We start from the raw sequence: 14,748 nt of genomic DNA, 5'->3' as shown, positions 1-14,748 counted from the left end.
ATTTAACTGGTCCGTTTCCCGCACGCTGCTAAAGAGTGGGACGGTAGAGAAATAGTCCGAAGGTGGTTCGATGAACCCTCTGCCAGGCATGTTAGTCTGGATTGCAAAGAAATCCTGTAGTTGCAGTTATGTGGATGTAACAACGGAATATGCTGTAATTGCGACATGTGAGTTATATTTGATTTGAACATCGAAGTTGTTTGCTGTTTATTTATTTTTTGTTCATTATTTTCAGCCATAGACAAACACCTAGGTGCGTTAAATTGATACTGAAATAAAGTGTCATGCATGGTTCAATAACAATAAATTCTTAACTACTTGTTTTGGTACTTCAGTATATGCCAGCGTCTTCAGAAGTGGATACCACATACGACGTTCCTAGCGTGTTTATAAGTGGATATTGCAGACGACTTCGAACAAAATTTGAATGAAGCTTCGTAAAAGTTCCGTGATCAAACGATCAGAGTTTCTGACGAATACAGTTTATGCTCACTAGACAGTATAATATTGTCATTATACATGAGGTGAAAAGGGTTTCGTCGCGGGTGCGGTGGCCTAATGGTTCTAGGCGCTTCAGTCACGAACCGCGCGGCTGCTTCAGTCGCAGTTTGGAATCCTACCTCGGGCATGGATGTGTGTGATGTCCTTAGGTTAGGTAGGTTTAAGTACTTCTAGGACTAGCGGACTGATGACCTAAGCAGTTTGGTTGCATAGTTCTTAGAGCCATTTCTTGACCTTTCGCGTAAATTTTCTTTTCATAAACGGCTGTATCTTTAGATTGCGTTGACATAGAAACTCACCTTTTTATACCACCAGGGGACCGTATACCACAGGAAGTGCGATATATTTCCGCTTTTTATGTCTACCCGTTCTCGAGGCAAACGGGTTTTGAGGGTTGAGTAGACAGAATGACGGTGAAGAAAGTGAGACTAGTAGGTTATACCTTTACCGATTTAGGTGACGAAATCCTAACAACGGAAATAGCTAGGACAGTTACTGAAGCTGAGGGCCGCATAAATAATTCTCCCTACTCTTTATTCGAAATGTTCTAGTTGAAGTCGATACATCAGCATATTACTCGTAGCTACGCTTTCCATCCAAATCACGTTTACAGGAATGCAAATAAAATCCATTTGCCTATACACGTGGTAATTCAGATCGCAGTATTAATTCCACCACATTTTAGAAGCGCGAGCATTTCCATTGCCAGCTAGCTTAAGAAACACTTCGGCTAAAGAACGTTTTCTGGCTGTGGCGAGTCTAATGGAGAATTCGAGACATTGTAGAATACGTTTGACAGCTATGTAGCCGTTTATTTACTGGGGTGGTGCAGAATTATCTATCTAAAATTACTCACTAATAACAGTATTCTGTTATTGCGATAAACATCCCGAATGATAGTCACGTAAGTGGTGACACAAAAGTAGAAAATTCATGTTTTTGTGCCCAGAAAGCTCTATGCAACAGAAACTGCAGATCATTTTGCCATTTTCATTGCAAAATTGCCTGCTTATAAATGTCTGGAGTAATAACAGAGTGCTGTTTGTCTGGGTTGCGTGCTAGCGTAGTGAAAGGTGTTTGCTACTGTAATGCAGGTCTGGTATGTTTTCGGTTCTAATCTCGATGGAGGCAGATAGACTATCAGTAAAGCAATTTTAAGAAATTCTCGCGCCCTCAATGCGTTTTATTATTACCTTTATTCTGTACTGGCGCCCTGTGGGTGTCAATATGAAAACTCTTGTAGAATTTCACACTTGATACTGCCTACTGTTTCCTCTTCTGTCAATAAATGAATTGACTTAAGTGTGGCTCTGAATCATTTTTAACTGAATTTCGTTATTAATCTTCACCCATTGCTAAATTTGCACACTTTCATGGTAGGTCAGCAAGGTAATCCAGTATGACTGATCTGAACGTTGACACAGACTGTTTCGCGGTCGAATGCGCATAATATTTTGCTAATTCGTAACGATCTGGGGTAGTTTGTCTTATTAAAACAGTTATGTTATCGCGATAAGCTGAAATTCATTTTTATTATTACAAAAAAAAAAAAAAAAATGGCTCTGAGCACTATGGAACTTAACATCTGAGGTCATCAGTCCCCTAGAACTTAGAACTACTTAAACCTAACTAACCTAAGGACATCACACACATCCATGCTCGAGGCAGGATTCAAACCTGCGACCGTAGCGGTCGCGCAGTCCCCGACTGAAGGGCCAAGAACCGCTCGGTTTATTATTACAGTTTATAATAATTAGCGTTTCTTGTTTCATTTATATCTTATATTTACGTGCTGTGTTTAAGACACTAATCAGCATTAATATTGTCTTACACATGATTGAAAACAATCTGACGAAGTTCGAATAGTTTTTCAACTTCAGGCCTGTACATAGTATGTTCGTAGTACTTCATCGCCATGCCTGTTATACTGTGTAGCAGACTTTAAAGCTATGCAGATCAGCATAACGAAAAGGCGAGGGGTCTCGCTCGTTTTGTCCACGACTGTATGTAAGAATATTAGAAATAGAATTTCTATCTCAGTGATTTATCACAGATGAAAAGCATGAGAAATTACTTTAATTCTTTAAAAGCTATTAATAAAACATCAGCCGAGAAGCGACTTAATGAAATCACTAAGTGCAGTCGTGGCTGAATTTCTTAATATATTTTTTAAAACAATTGTTACTGCTACATTTAAAATTTGTTGACAGTGTACGTATATGGAGTACTCGCAGCCGTATCTCGTGCAGAAACCTATGAACAATTTTTTTTTTATATGTGGTGTTTAATGGCGGCCTATAATGTTGTTAATCTCGTGGCGTTTAACTTGACTTAGTTTCCCGAAAACTTACATCAGTATTTACATTGGGAGGAGTAGACCAATACTTACGTAAGGAAAGATTCGCACTAGATAACGTATACTTAGCATAAAGTTATTACAATAGTTTATACTAACAAAGAGATATAGGGGCTGGCCAGTACTTACCTCAGCTCAGTACAGCCGATAGATACACATTGATCCCATTCCCCCCATCCAGACTGAGCTGCAAAAAATCCTAAAAATCCAAGGTCCCTCACAAGGCCTCACAACGGCTTCCATAGACTTACTCACTCCACCTGAGCCACGTACCCCTACCTTCTACCTATTACCCAAAATCCACAAAGAGAACCATCCTGGCCGTCCCATTGTAGCAGACTTCAAATCCCCAACCGAACGTATCTCAGCTCTGGTAGACCAGCACCTACAACCTATCACCCGCAGACTCCCATCCTACATCAAAGACACAAACCACTTCCTAGAACGTCTCAAATCCATTCCCACTCCTCTCCCACCTGAAACCTTTCTTGTCACCATAGATGCTACATCCCTTTACACAAACATCCCACATACCCATGGTCTCTCTGCCCTTGAGCACTACCTCTCCCAACGCCCACCCGAAGATCTTCCAAAAACCTCGTTCCTTATCACACTTACCAACTTCATCCTCACCCATAATTACTTCACTTTTGAAGGCCAGACCTACAAACAAATCAGGGGAACGGCCATGGGAACCAGGATGGCTCCCTCCTATGCCAACCTCTTCATGGGCCGCATGGAGGAGGCTTTCCTGAAGACCCAACAGCTGCTTCCCCTGGCCTGGTATAGGTTTTAGCCTCATGGAGGAGCATGGAGGAGGCTTTCCTGAAGACCCAACAGCTGCTTCCCCTGGCCTGGTATAGGTTTATAGATGACATCTTTGTGATCTGGACTCATGGTGAAGAAACACTCCTTAATTTCCTCCATAACCTCAACTCCTTTTCGAATCTGAATTTCACCTGGTCCTTCTCCAAAACCCAAGCCACCTTCCTGGATGTTGACCTTCATCTTGTTGAAGCTCACATCCACACCTCTGTCCATATCAAACCCACAAACAAACAACAGTACCTTCACTTTGATAGCTGCCATCCTTTCCACATCAAACGCTCCCTTCCCTACAGCCTAGGTATTCGTGGCAAACGTATCTGCTCCAGTGACGAATCCCTCAACAACTACACCAATAACCTGACCAGTGCTTTCCTCTCCCGCAACTATCCTGCAGACCTTGTCCACAAACAGATTTCCCGAACAATACATTCCTCCCCATCCAACAACAATGTTCCTACCCCCAGGCCACACAGAAGCATCCCCCTTGTCACCCAATATTATCCTGGCCTCGAAAACATCAACAAATTACTCCGCCAGGGATATGACTTTCTCAAGTCAACCCCTGAAATGAGATCATCCCTTGACAAAATTCTCCCCACACCACCCAGAGTTGCCTTTCGTCGCCCCCCTAACCTCCGTAACATCCTTGTTAAACCCTACAATATTTCCAGACTACCTTCTCTACCCAGCGGTTCCTACCCCTGTAACCGACCCCGCTGCAAAACCTGCCCCATGCATCCCCCCACAACCACCTACTCCAGCCCCACTACTGGTAAAACATACACAATTCAAGGCAGGGCTACGTGTGAAACTACACATATCATTTATCAACTGACATGCCTGCACTGCACAGCCTTTTACATCGGCATGACAACAACCAAACTGGCTGAACGCATGAACGGACACAGACGAACTGTCCGCCTAGGAGATGCCCAATACCCAGTAGCGGAGCATGCCCTCCAGCATAACTCTAGGGACCTAGGAACCTGGTACACCGTATGTGCCATTTGGCTTCTCCCACCCAACACCAGTCCCTCTGAACTGCGGAGGTGGGAACTTGCACTCCAACACATCCTTTCATCCCGCCATCCCCCTGGACTGAACCTACGTTAAACAACCTCACTCCCATTCACTCTTCAGTCTTCTCCTCTTTCCCTTTCCTCTTTAGCCATTCACGCATCTTTTTATCCTACATAGTTGTGTTTATCTTTATACTATATACCTCTCTATTTCTGTATGCATCCTCTTTGGTTTGAAGCTGGCACAGTACTTACAGTAGAATATCTTTGGCTTCCCTCTGACAACCATGCCTCCATCCTTGCTACCTTCCCTGTTTACCTTTCCCTGTTGCTTCATAACCTGGGTTGTGAGTAACTGAATCCACTTTCCCTTCTTCCCTTTTTTCCCCTCTCTCCTCCCTGATGAAGGAACAAAGTTCCGAAAGCTAGGAATGTAAATTTTCAGTTCTGTTTTGTGTGTATCTATCGGCTGTACTGAGCTGAGGTAAGTACTCTCTATCTCTTTGTTAGTATTTGTTTCACATCTTATATGAGATTTTCCATTAATCATTTACAATAGTTTATGCCAGCGAGGGCTATTCCGACAAATTGTATTGCGGTTGGCTGCGCTCGCATTTCGTCACCCGGCAGAAAAACCGCGCCTGCGTCAGACAGCGCGCATCACAAAAGCAGTGTTGTCGTTTTGTAAATGAATTACCAACTTCTCAGGCACGTTAGAGACACACACAGACATACATACACATACACTCAAAACTAAACCTAAAAAAATACGTAACTAACATAGTTCTACATAGGAGGTAAAAAAAAGAATGCGTAAAACGAACTTACCGCCATTCCATAATTTTCAAGTGCATCGATCGGCTGCAGTTACTGATGACAAGCGGTCCTTCATTCGTTACATGGTTCAGATGCCGTCCACATGAGATTCTTCCTTGTGTCACTCTTCTTTCTTGCTTCTACTAGTCTTTCTTTATTTAAATGCCTGATACGTATAAAATTTCGCTTTCTAACATACAAACTAATTATGTTTTCGGGTGCATGAGGAAATTTTGCTTTGATAATGGAAGTTAAACTTTTATTACGTTGTTACATTTCGTGATTGTTTGTCCATGGAAACCTGAAAATATAACTTCGAACTGTTTCACAGTATTTACCCAGTCTGTTTTTGGTATTAGAAGACCCCCACGAGAAACAGTATTTATCCATGATTGAGAACTAGTTCCAGGAATCGAACACATTTCAGTGCTTGATCCCAAGGTTTTAGCGACAAAACGACTTTTAAATGCGAGATACCCAGCCAAGTATTGAACAGAGTCAGGAGTAGCATCTTCTGTATCAGCACTATGTTGATCTATTTGGTGGACAGTTCTCAGGATTTCTTCTTCCTCTTCGACAATACCTAAGATGTCACAACTACCTGCACTTTTCACTTGTCGTTCGACTGTATTTCAATACAAAGTTCACTTGTGATGAACTTCAAGATGTCGTCATCGTGTGTTTCAGTACCAGTATCTGCAGAAACGGCAGTGACTCTTTCTTCAGCAGCTGCTGCACTGCCTGATAAAGCTATGTCGTCTGCACTTCCAGTTAAAAGAAGAAGCCGAATTCTGTGTTTGACCTCTACAGCTGTAGAACGCACCAAGTCCTCGAATTGTAGAAAAATAATTTTCCAAGCAGTCCTGATTTAGACGTGAGTTAAGATAAACTTCACTTTATCTTTCTTTACCTCTTCGAGTAACCCTGCAAGTAATGTGACTGAGACTATAAACCCCTTCTGTAATGGCAACAAACCCTGTTTCCACAGCGCATGTCATGGCAAACATCGCGAAACCTTCTCTTGACTTTTAAAATTCAGACCAAATCCGCAACGTAAGGGCGTGACATCATCAATGGGAGATCTAGAATTTAAAACGTCGAAAACAAAGTTTATTAAATCAAAGAACATGCTTTCCCGTTTTTTTCCCAAAACATACAAGAGAACTTTAGCCGTACGACGTGAAAATAAGCGGGTTGCCATCCTAACATTTTGTCGAGCACGTCCTTTAACACTGATGTGCGCTTCTGAAATGTGATGTATTACATTCAGATCGCCTTTCTGACTGTCTAACAAATTCTCAATTACATTCTTTGTCGAGCATGTCCTTTAACACTGATGTGCGCTTCTGAAATGTGATGTATTACATTCAGATCGCCTTTCTGACTGTCTAACAAATTCTCAATTACATTCTTTGTCATCAAAGTTCCATCAGGAAGAGATAACCCTTCATCTAAAAATTGGTTCCTAAGGAGCTTTAATAAATGTGGCACATCGTAGAAAACCCAGATTTTCCTTTCATTGTGCGCTGGATTTTTGAAAAAGGTTTTTCAGATATTGACACAAAGTTAATTCCACACTTTAGAGTTTTTTGCACCCTTATCACACGTTACAGCCACAACATGTAGTCCCGAATTTTCAATTTTTAATATTATATCTAGTAGCAGACCACAGTTCATTGCCACATCAAAATTGTAATAAATCGGCTGCTTCCAAAATGGACACAAACTACGAATCATTGCAACTAGAATATTTGTGTGAGGTCATAAAATCCTGTCTTCCGAAGCATCATAGCAGATTCTACCATCAATGTTCATTTCATCGCCGGCCAGAGTGGCCAAGCGGTTCTATGCACTACAGTCTGGAACCGCGCGACCGCTACTGTCGCAGGTTCGAATCCTGCATCGGGCATGGATGTGTGTGATGTCCTTTGATTAGTTAGGTTTAAGTAGTTCTAAGTTCTAGGGGACTGATGACCTCAGCTGTTAAGTCCCATAGTGCTCAGAGCCATTTGAACCATTTGAATATCCTGAGCACTCCATTTAAAACGCCTGTTGCCTTGCAACAAACAGCGAATTGGTCCTGGAGTGAAACACTTAGATAAGATATTTTGTACCTTTTTCTTTACGACACTTTCTTTCACTGTAGCACTTAATTTTGTCTTCATTAATAAGACGCGTCTAACAGTATTGGCTCTCCTCAGGACTGATTCACACTTTTTAAGGCTATTTTCAAAGACGGCATTTTTCTTATAAAGAACTTCTATTTCTGATTTCAGTCGTTTTATTTCTTCGTCCTTCACTTTCAAATCAGAGTTCACAAAAGGGCACTGTATTTTGTCATGGTGCAGTTTCCTTTTCCTTGGGGACACAGACTGCAAGGTGTCAATTGCTCTCTTGCGCACATCTCTCTTCTGTTAACGTAGAGCTCGCTCAGGAACATCCTACAGGAACAAAAAAGCCTGTTAATTGTTTCGTTTATGATTAATAATTAGTACTAAAATGATACTTTTTCACTAAAAAATAACTTATTTGAGAAGATAAAATTTAACTAATTAGTATCTTCATCTAATTGATCAGTGTAACACATCAGCTTGCTTACCTCATTGTCAGGTTCAGTGCTGTTTTCACCTGTACGTAACTCTCCGTGTCAGTTGGGTAATGTTGAGATGGAACTGCATCTGCTTTAAGTTTCTTCTTTTGCGGCAACCCCAGAACTTCGTTCTTTAAATCCCCCTTGTAATCCGCAGGAATAAAATGAATGGAGCAGATACGGGCATTAATAACATTACTTTCGTCAGCTCGCTTGCACCGAGATATCCATTCCCTTTGTAGGGAATTCTTGGGAAAAAGATGATACACTATACAACTAGTCTTAGTTCCATAATTTTTACAATTTACAACTGCACAATTACTCGTATTTCTATTCATAATTCAGTCTGCTCGCAACACGTGCCACTAATAAACACACTGCTGCCGTAGTCAATGTTCTCTGCCCGGTGACGTCACAGCGCGAAGGATACTGTGGGTAAATTGTTCGCGGACACTGCAGGAATGGCCTATCTTCTATGTCTAGCTACCTTGAGTTTATGCTTCCGTAGGCAATGCTCGACCATGCGTGCTATTCAGACCAGAGTACAAGAGAGATATAGTCATTATCTGTGAATTACATTGTGCTGTAAACCGTTAAATAATATATACAGATATACAGATTCGCTGCAACATTTCCTCGACAACGTAACTGCAGAACATCTTTTTACATTTTTATTAGTTTTCGTAGTTATTAATACTTATTTAAACTAAGAGTCTTTTACTAATTGACATTCCCTGGAGCACACGGTACACCGGCCCCCTGGGACGTCGGTTCCAAAATGTACATTTTTTAAACAGGCATTCCACTGTACCATTACCATTGTATATTAATGACGTTCACTGTCGTGATAATTCACAGTATACACAATGTACAATGATAATTCACTTCACATCAAAGATTGTTCATTGACATCAAAATTGTTCGTCATACATAACTAATTATTCCGGTTACATTGAATATTGTTCATCAGGCATCGAAAATTGTCCCTGTTACATAGTAAATTCTTCATGTTACATTGAACAGGACAAGGGCTTTTACCAACAAGGGATACATGCTCTTCCACATGGTTGGCACACAGCCATAGAACGTGGATGGAAACAACATATAAAATTTGTACATGGACAAGACATGCTTATGTATATTGTCGCCAAATTCTGATTTTTAAAAGTAAATATGTTCCGAGAAAAAAATGTGGGGCAGTAATTATTGATCGACTCCCGTGGTTTTACTTCTGCGTCGAGACTAGTTCAAGTATCATTTTCCGCTAGTTACGTTCCGTTTGTTGATGAGAAAATTGTGTCTGCATCATGAAATTGTTTTGGTCCTGCAAAGTGTCTCGAACATTACCAAACTGTTACTGATCGTTCATTGAATTGTAGCGTGGGACGCTACCTCGCAAACTAGGCAACCGCTTATTAATTGAATTCTGTTGTATAGTGTGTCATTTCAAGGAAAGAATTCGATTTTACTCTGACAACAGAGGCAGTATTTGATCCGTGGGCGGCTCATTCATTTCTTAAACTGTTTGGTTTATTAATAGTCTGAGTTAGCCTGTGTATTTGCATTTGTTTTATGTGTGTTGCCTTACCTCGTGTATGTGTTGTACAACTGCCTTGTGTTTGCATTACAAGACCAAGTATGGAGCTTCCAGATTAGTGGCCGACGCCAGGGTTTGAATCCTGTCTCTCGATGTGCCACAGGGAAGCGGGCCTATTTCTCTGGAGAATCATATGGTCTTTATAACTGAATCGTCAAATTGTTGCATGGTTTGTATATTTCTCGAGAGACCGGGAGGTCAAATAAAGTGTGTTATTGCTATGAATGTTGTCCAGCAGTTTTACACTGCCCAGTCGTTACTCTCCCCAAGCAATCACCGACAGTTGGCCACGTATCAATGCATATATTTAACGGCATGATATATGTAGCATACTGCGTCACTCTGGTCTGAAGATGGTCAGCGTTGACTGAAATTAATCACTTGATGGATAAAAATTTTTCGTCTGTGACGATATCGCATGTAATGTAACTGAGAATACTCCTACCTGGAGACTGAGTGAACAGATTCATATAACTCTTGTAAATATTAGAAACTTTGTAAGTAGGCTGTAGTGTTGGTCAGTTGGATGTGAACAGCGCGTAGCGTAGCGCAGTTGGAGGTGAGCTGCCAGCAGTGGTAGATGTGGGGAGAGAGATGGCAGAATTTTGAGAGCGGACGATATGGACGTGTGTCCATCAGAAAGAGTAAATCTGTAATTCTGGATATCATGAACTAACATATATATGATGATGACTTTTGAACACTATTAAGGTAAATACATTGTTTATCCTCTATCAAAATCTTTCATTTGCTAACTATGCCTATCAGTACCTAGTGCCTTCAGCAGTTAGGAACTTTTATTTAGCTGGCAGTATTGGCGCTCGCTGTATTGCAGTATTTCGAATAACGAAGATTTTTGTGAGGTAAGTGATTTATGAAAGGTATAGGTTATTGTTAGTCATGGCCATTCTTTTGTAGGGATTATTGAAAGTCAGATTGCGTTGCGCTAAAAATATTGTGTGTCAGTTTAGTGATGATCAGAATAAGAGAGAAATGTGTGAGTACGTTCAGTTCTGCTCAGCTGTTTGAAAATCTAATAACGTAAGGGGTTTACCAGCACAGTAATGCATTAATTTTCCAAAGGGGAAGTTTCAACTTGTCTCTGGTCAAGTGGCTACACTCAAACTTGGAGAGTGTGTGAGAAATATTCATACAGCTGACGTCTCCGCAAAGACTATTTCAAATCGGTTGGTTCAAAAGACTGAAAGAGAAAATAAACAACTAACTAGGCAACAGGACATTAAAATCTGGCAGTTGTCCCACTGTGGCCGAAAGGCAGAAACATTACAGGGAAAGGCTTACGATTATTAAATTCTCGTGACTGTGGTTCACTATCAGCAGAGTTTTTTTCCTTAAGGCATCATGTATATCTATTGGTTCGCACAATTCACTACTATATTTTCAACCATGTGGCTATTACCAAGTACTGTTACAACGGTTTACCTTACATTTAAGAAACGCGCCCTGTAAAAATGGAACCGCTGTGTCCATGGTACTGACTTCATTTGTACTGAGACTGTAGTCGGCGTGAGCTGGGACTTAACGCATCGGAAAAGATCGGAGAGTCCCGTAACTTGTACTGACCTGACGTCTTGAAGCAGTATGTCGCAGAGTAGTTAGAGGCAATTCATTGGTTCTTGATCAATTACCGTTGGCTTAAATGGATTGCTACTACACGTGACACAGATATTCAGCCTTAGGCGAACTTTTAAATGACGTTAGGCAATCTATAAACTCATGTGGTCGAAATTGCCAGTTATTTTATTCACTAATTGTTGTTGGTTAATGCACTGGGCTGCAAAACGTAAGGACGAATATATCTTACGGAAAGGAATACGCAACGAGACGAAGAGAAACGACACTTTTATTCGAAGTGGTTATCTTCAAACAACAAAAGCCTGAACATAGATGTCAATGGGATGTTTGATCACCATGGACAAACTACGCGACATCTACATCTACATACATACTGCACAATCCACCATACGGTGCGTGGTGAAGGGTACCTCATACCACAACTAGCATCTTCTCTCCCTGTTCCAATCCCAAACAGAACGAGGGCAAAATGACTGTCTATATGCCTCTGTACGAGCCCTAATCTCTCTTATCTTATCTTTGTGGTCTTTCAGCGAAATTTAAGTTGGCGGCAGTAAAATTTTATTGCAGTCAGCCTCAAATGCTGGTTCTCTAAATTTCCTCACTAGCGATTCACGAAAAGAATGCCTCCTTTCCTATAGAGACTCCCACCCGAGTTCCTGAAGCATTTCCGTAACACACGCGTGATGACCAAACCTACGAGTAACAAATTTAGCAGCTCGCCTCTGAATTGCTTCTATGTCCTCCCTCAATCCGACCTCATAGGTATCCCAAACGCTCGAGCAGTACTCAAAAATAGGTCGTGTTAGTGTTTTATAAGCGGCCTCCTTTAGAGATGAACCACATCTTCCCAAAATTCTACCAATGAACTGAAGACGACTATCCGCCTTCCCCACCACTGCCATTACATGCTTGTCCCACTTCATATCACTCTGCAATGTTACGCCCAAATATTTAATCGACGTGACTGTGTCAAGCGCTACGCTACTAATGGAGTATTCAAACATTACGGGATTCTTTTTGCTATTCATCTGCATTAATTTACATTTCTCTATATTTAGAGTTAGCTGCCATTCTTTACACCAATCACAAATCCTGTCCAAGTCATCTTCTATCCCCCTACAGTCACTCAACGACGACACCTTCCCGTACACCACAGCATCATCAGCAAACAGCCGCACATTGCTATCCACCCTATCCAAAAGATCATTTATGTAGATAGAAAACAACAGCGGACCTACCACACTTCCATGGGACACTCCAGATGATACCCTCACCTCCGATGAACACTCACCATCGAGGACAACGTACTGGGTTCTACTACTTAAGAAGTCTTCGAGCCACTCACATATTTTGGAACCAATCCCATATGCTCGTACTGGGTTCTACTACTTAAGAAGTCTTCGAGCCACTCACATATTTTGGAACCAATCCCATATGCTCGTACCTTAGGAGTCTGCAGTGGGGCACCGAGTCAAACGCTTTCCGGAAGTCAAGTAATATGGCATCCGTCTGATACCCTTCATCCATGGTTCGCAAGATATCATGTGAAGAAAGGGCGAGTTGCGTTTCGCAGGAGCGATGCTTTCTAAAGCCGTGCTGTTGCATGGACAGCAACATCTCTGTCTCAAGGAAATTCATTATATTCGAACTGAGAATATGTTCGAGAATCCTGCAACAAACCGATGTTAGGATATTGGTCTGTAATTTTGATGATCCGTCCTACTACCCTTCTTATATACAGGCGTCACCTGCGCTTTTTTACAGTCGCTCCTGGTATCATCGAGAACGGTACCGCAGATGTGCGTGTTTCAACGGAGAGCAACATACTGGTCGCCGGGAAAGGAGGGCACCCATATGCAGTCGCCTTGCCAAACTGGAGCGTCAGATTGTGTGCCTTTCAATCCTGTTAAATGTGGTTGAAATTACGCCCAGTCGCTTCTTGACTGTTGCTCAAGGTAGCGGTCATCCGGCGCTGTAGCTGACCGTGGTTCGGAACGCTCTGCGTGGGCGTGAAACATTGCTGTTGCCAGTTCGAAACCGTCATACTTCATCCTTTTTCCAGTTTATCTGTATTTCTTCCCCGTGTAAAGTCATCCATACGTTGTCTCTGGGCCATGTTGAAGTGAAGAACACCACTGCAGTGCACCGTTACTTCTCACTGATTCAGACACACTGCCTTCTCCCGGTCCTTCAGCGAGTGACGTTGCGGGGCCAGCCCCCCTCTCCGTCCCCCTCTCCCCGCTCCCACCACTCTGGCTCTAAATTCAAGTTAAACTCAGGCCACCTGACGTCAAACCTCCTATGTACGACTGGGAGACCTGTGGCTACATGATACCCCACTTCTATTCACTTGCACCGAGTCCTTAAGTTTCGCAAAGCAGTATATAACAAGAGCTTCATTGTAAAGTCGTGTACTCTGGGTAATGTGCTGGCATACGCCTTCGCCAGCACGGCGGTCGCCACCAGGACACATTATATAGCAGGCGCTCAACTAGGGGTGCCTACGATGAGACGAAGACACTTCCCTAGGCTACGCGCCGATAACGGGCCCTTGGCAGCCTAGGCAGCCGCCGCCGACCGAGCTGGCTCAATCGCTCAATGTATCTCAATACCTCAGTACATCGCATCGGAACTCAGTTCGCATTGCACCTCAATGCGTCGTACTCTGCTCTAGTCTTCCACAGTTATAGTTGTCGCCTCGCACCTTAGTCATTGTATGACCTTCAGATTGGCCGTTAAGTACTCAGTTCGTTAATGTAACAAAGTGTATTTTAACCACGTGTGCGTTTTGTGTTGTAGTAAGAGGAAACAGATCATCCATCTATCATATCACCCTTTCCTCTTCTTCTAAGCGTACGACCGCTGTCCATATTCCCTAAACCGGGCTTTAGCCGCTTTCTGTTACTTATTCCACCTCTGCACCTTGGATCGGGCCTTACCGGTCGCTTCTGCTGGACCGTCCACCTTTCCATGCCGGCTCACAGTCTTGGGGCTGGCCGCTAGCGTTCAGTATCGAAAAGAATTTCACCTTACCTTGTACCAATTGTAGGTAGGGGAATAACCCCTCTTTATACACATTATCTCGTTAACTTGACTTATTAACTTGCACCAAACAGTCGACGCACCAGGATAAGGAAACAAGTAAACGGACATGGGAAAGGTGCAGGCCATTTACCACAAATAGTTCGTTACTTCACTAAAGCCCCACAATCTTTTTTTGCACAGGTTCCAAAACAATAATAAAACGCAAATGATTCAGGTAGTTACTCGAAAATTTCAGCTGAACCAGTTGATGATTAATTAGTTTATTTAAACGAGTAAAACGCACAAATTTAGGAAGGACTGACAAGCAAGTAGTACAATCGATTATAGCTCAAACTCGTGCTTTGAGCCGGGGCAAACAATGACAGCAATGATACTAAAGATCACAATTCCAACATTT

This window comes from Schistocerca americana, chromosome 2, assembly GCF_021461395.2.
Source record: "Schistocerca americana isolate TAMUIC-IGC-003095 chromosome 2, iqSchAmer2.1, whole genome shotgun sequence".
In the NCBI taxonomy this organism is placed as follows: Eukaryota; Metazoa; Arthropoda; class Insecta; order Orthoptera; family Acrididae; genus Schistocerca; species Schistocerca americana.
The sequence above is the reverse complement of the archived record's forward strand: the minus strand, read 5'-3'. Positions refer to the sequence as shown.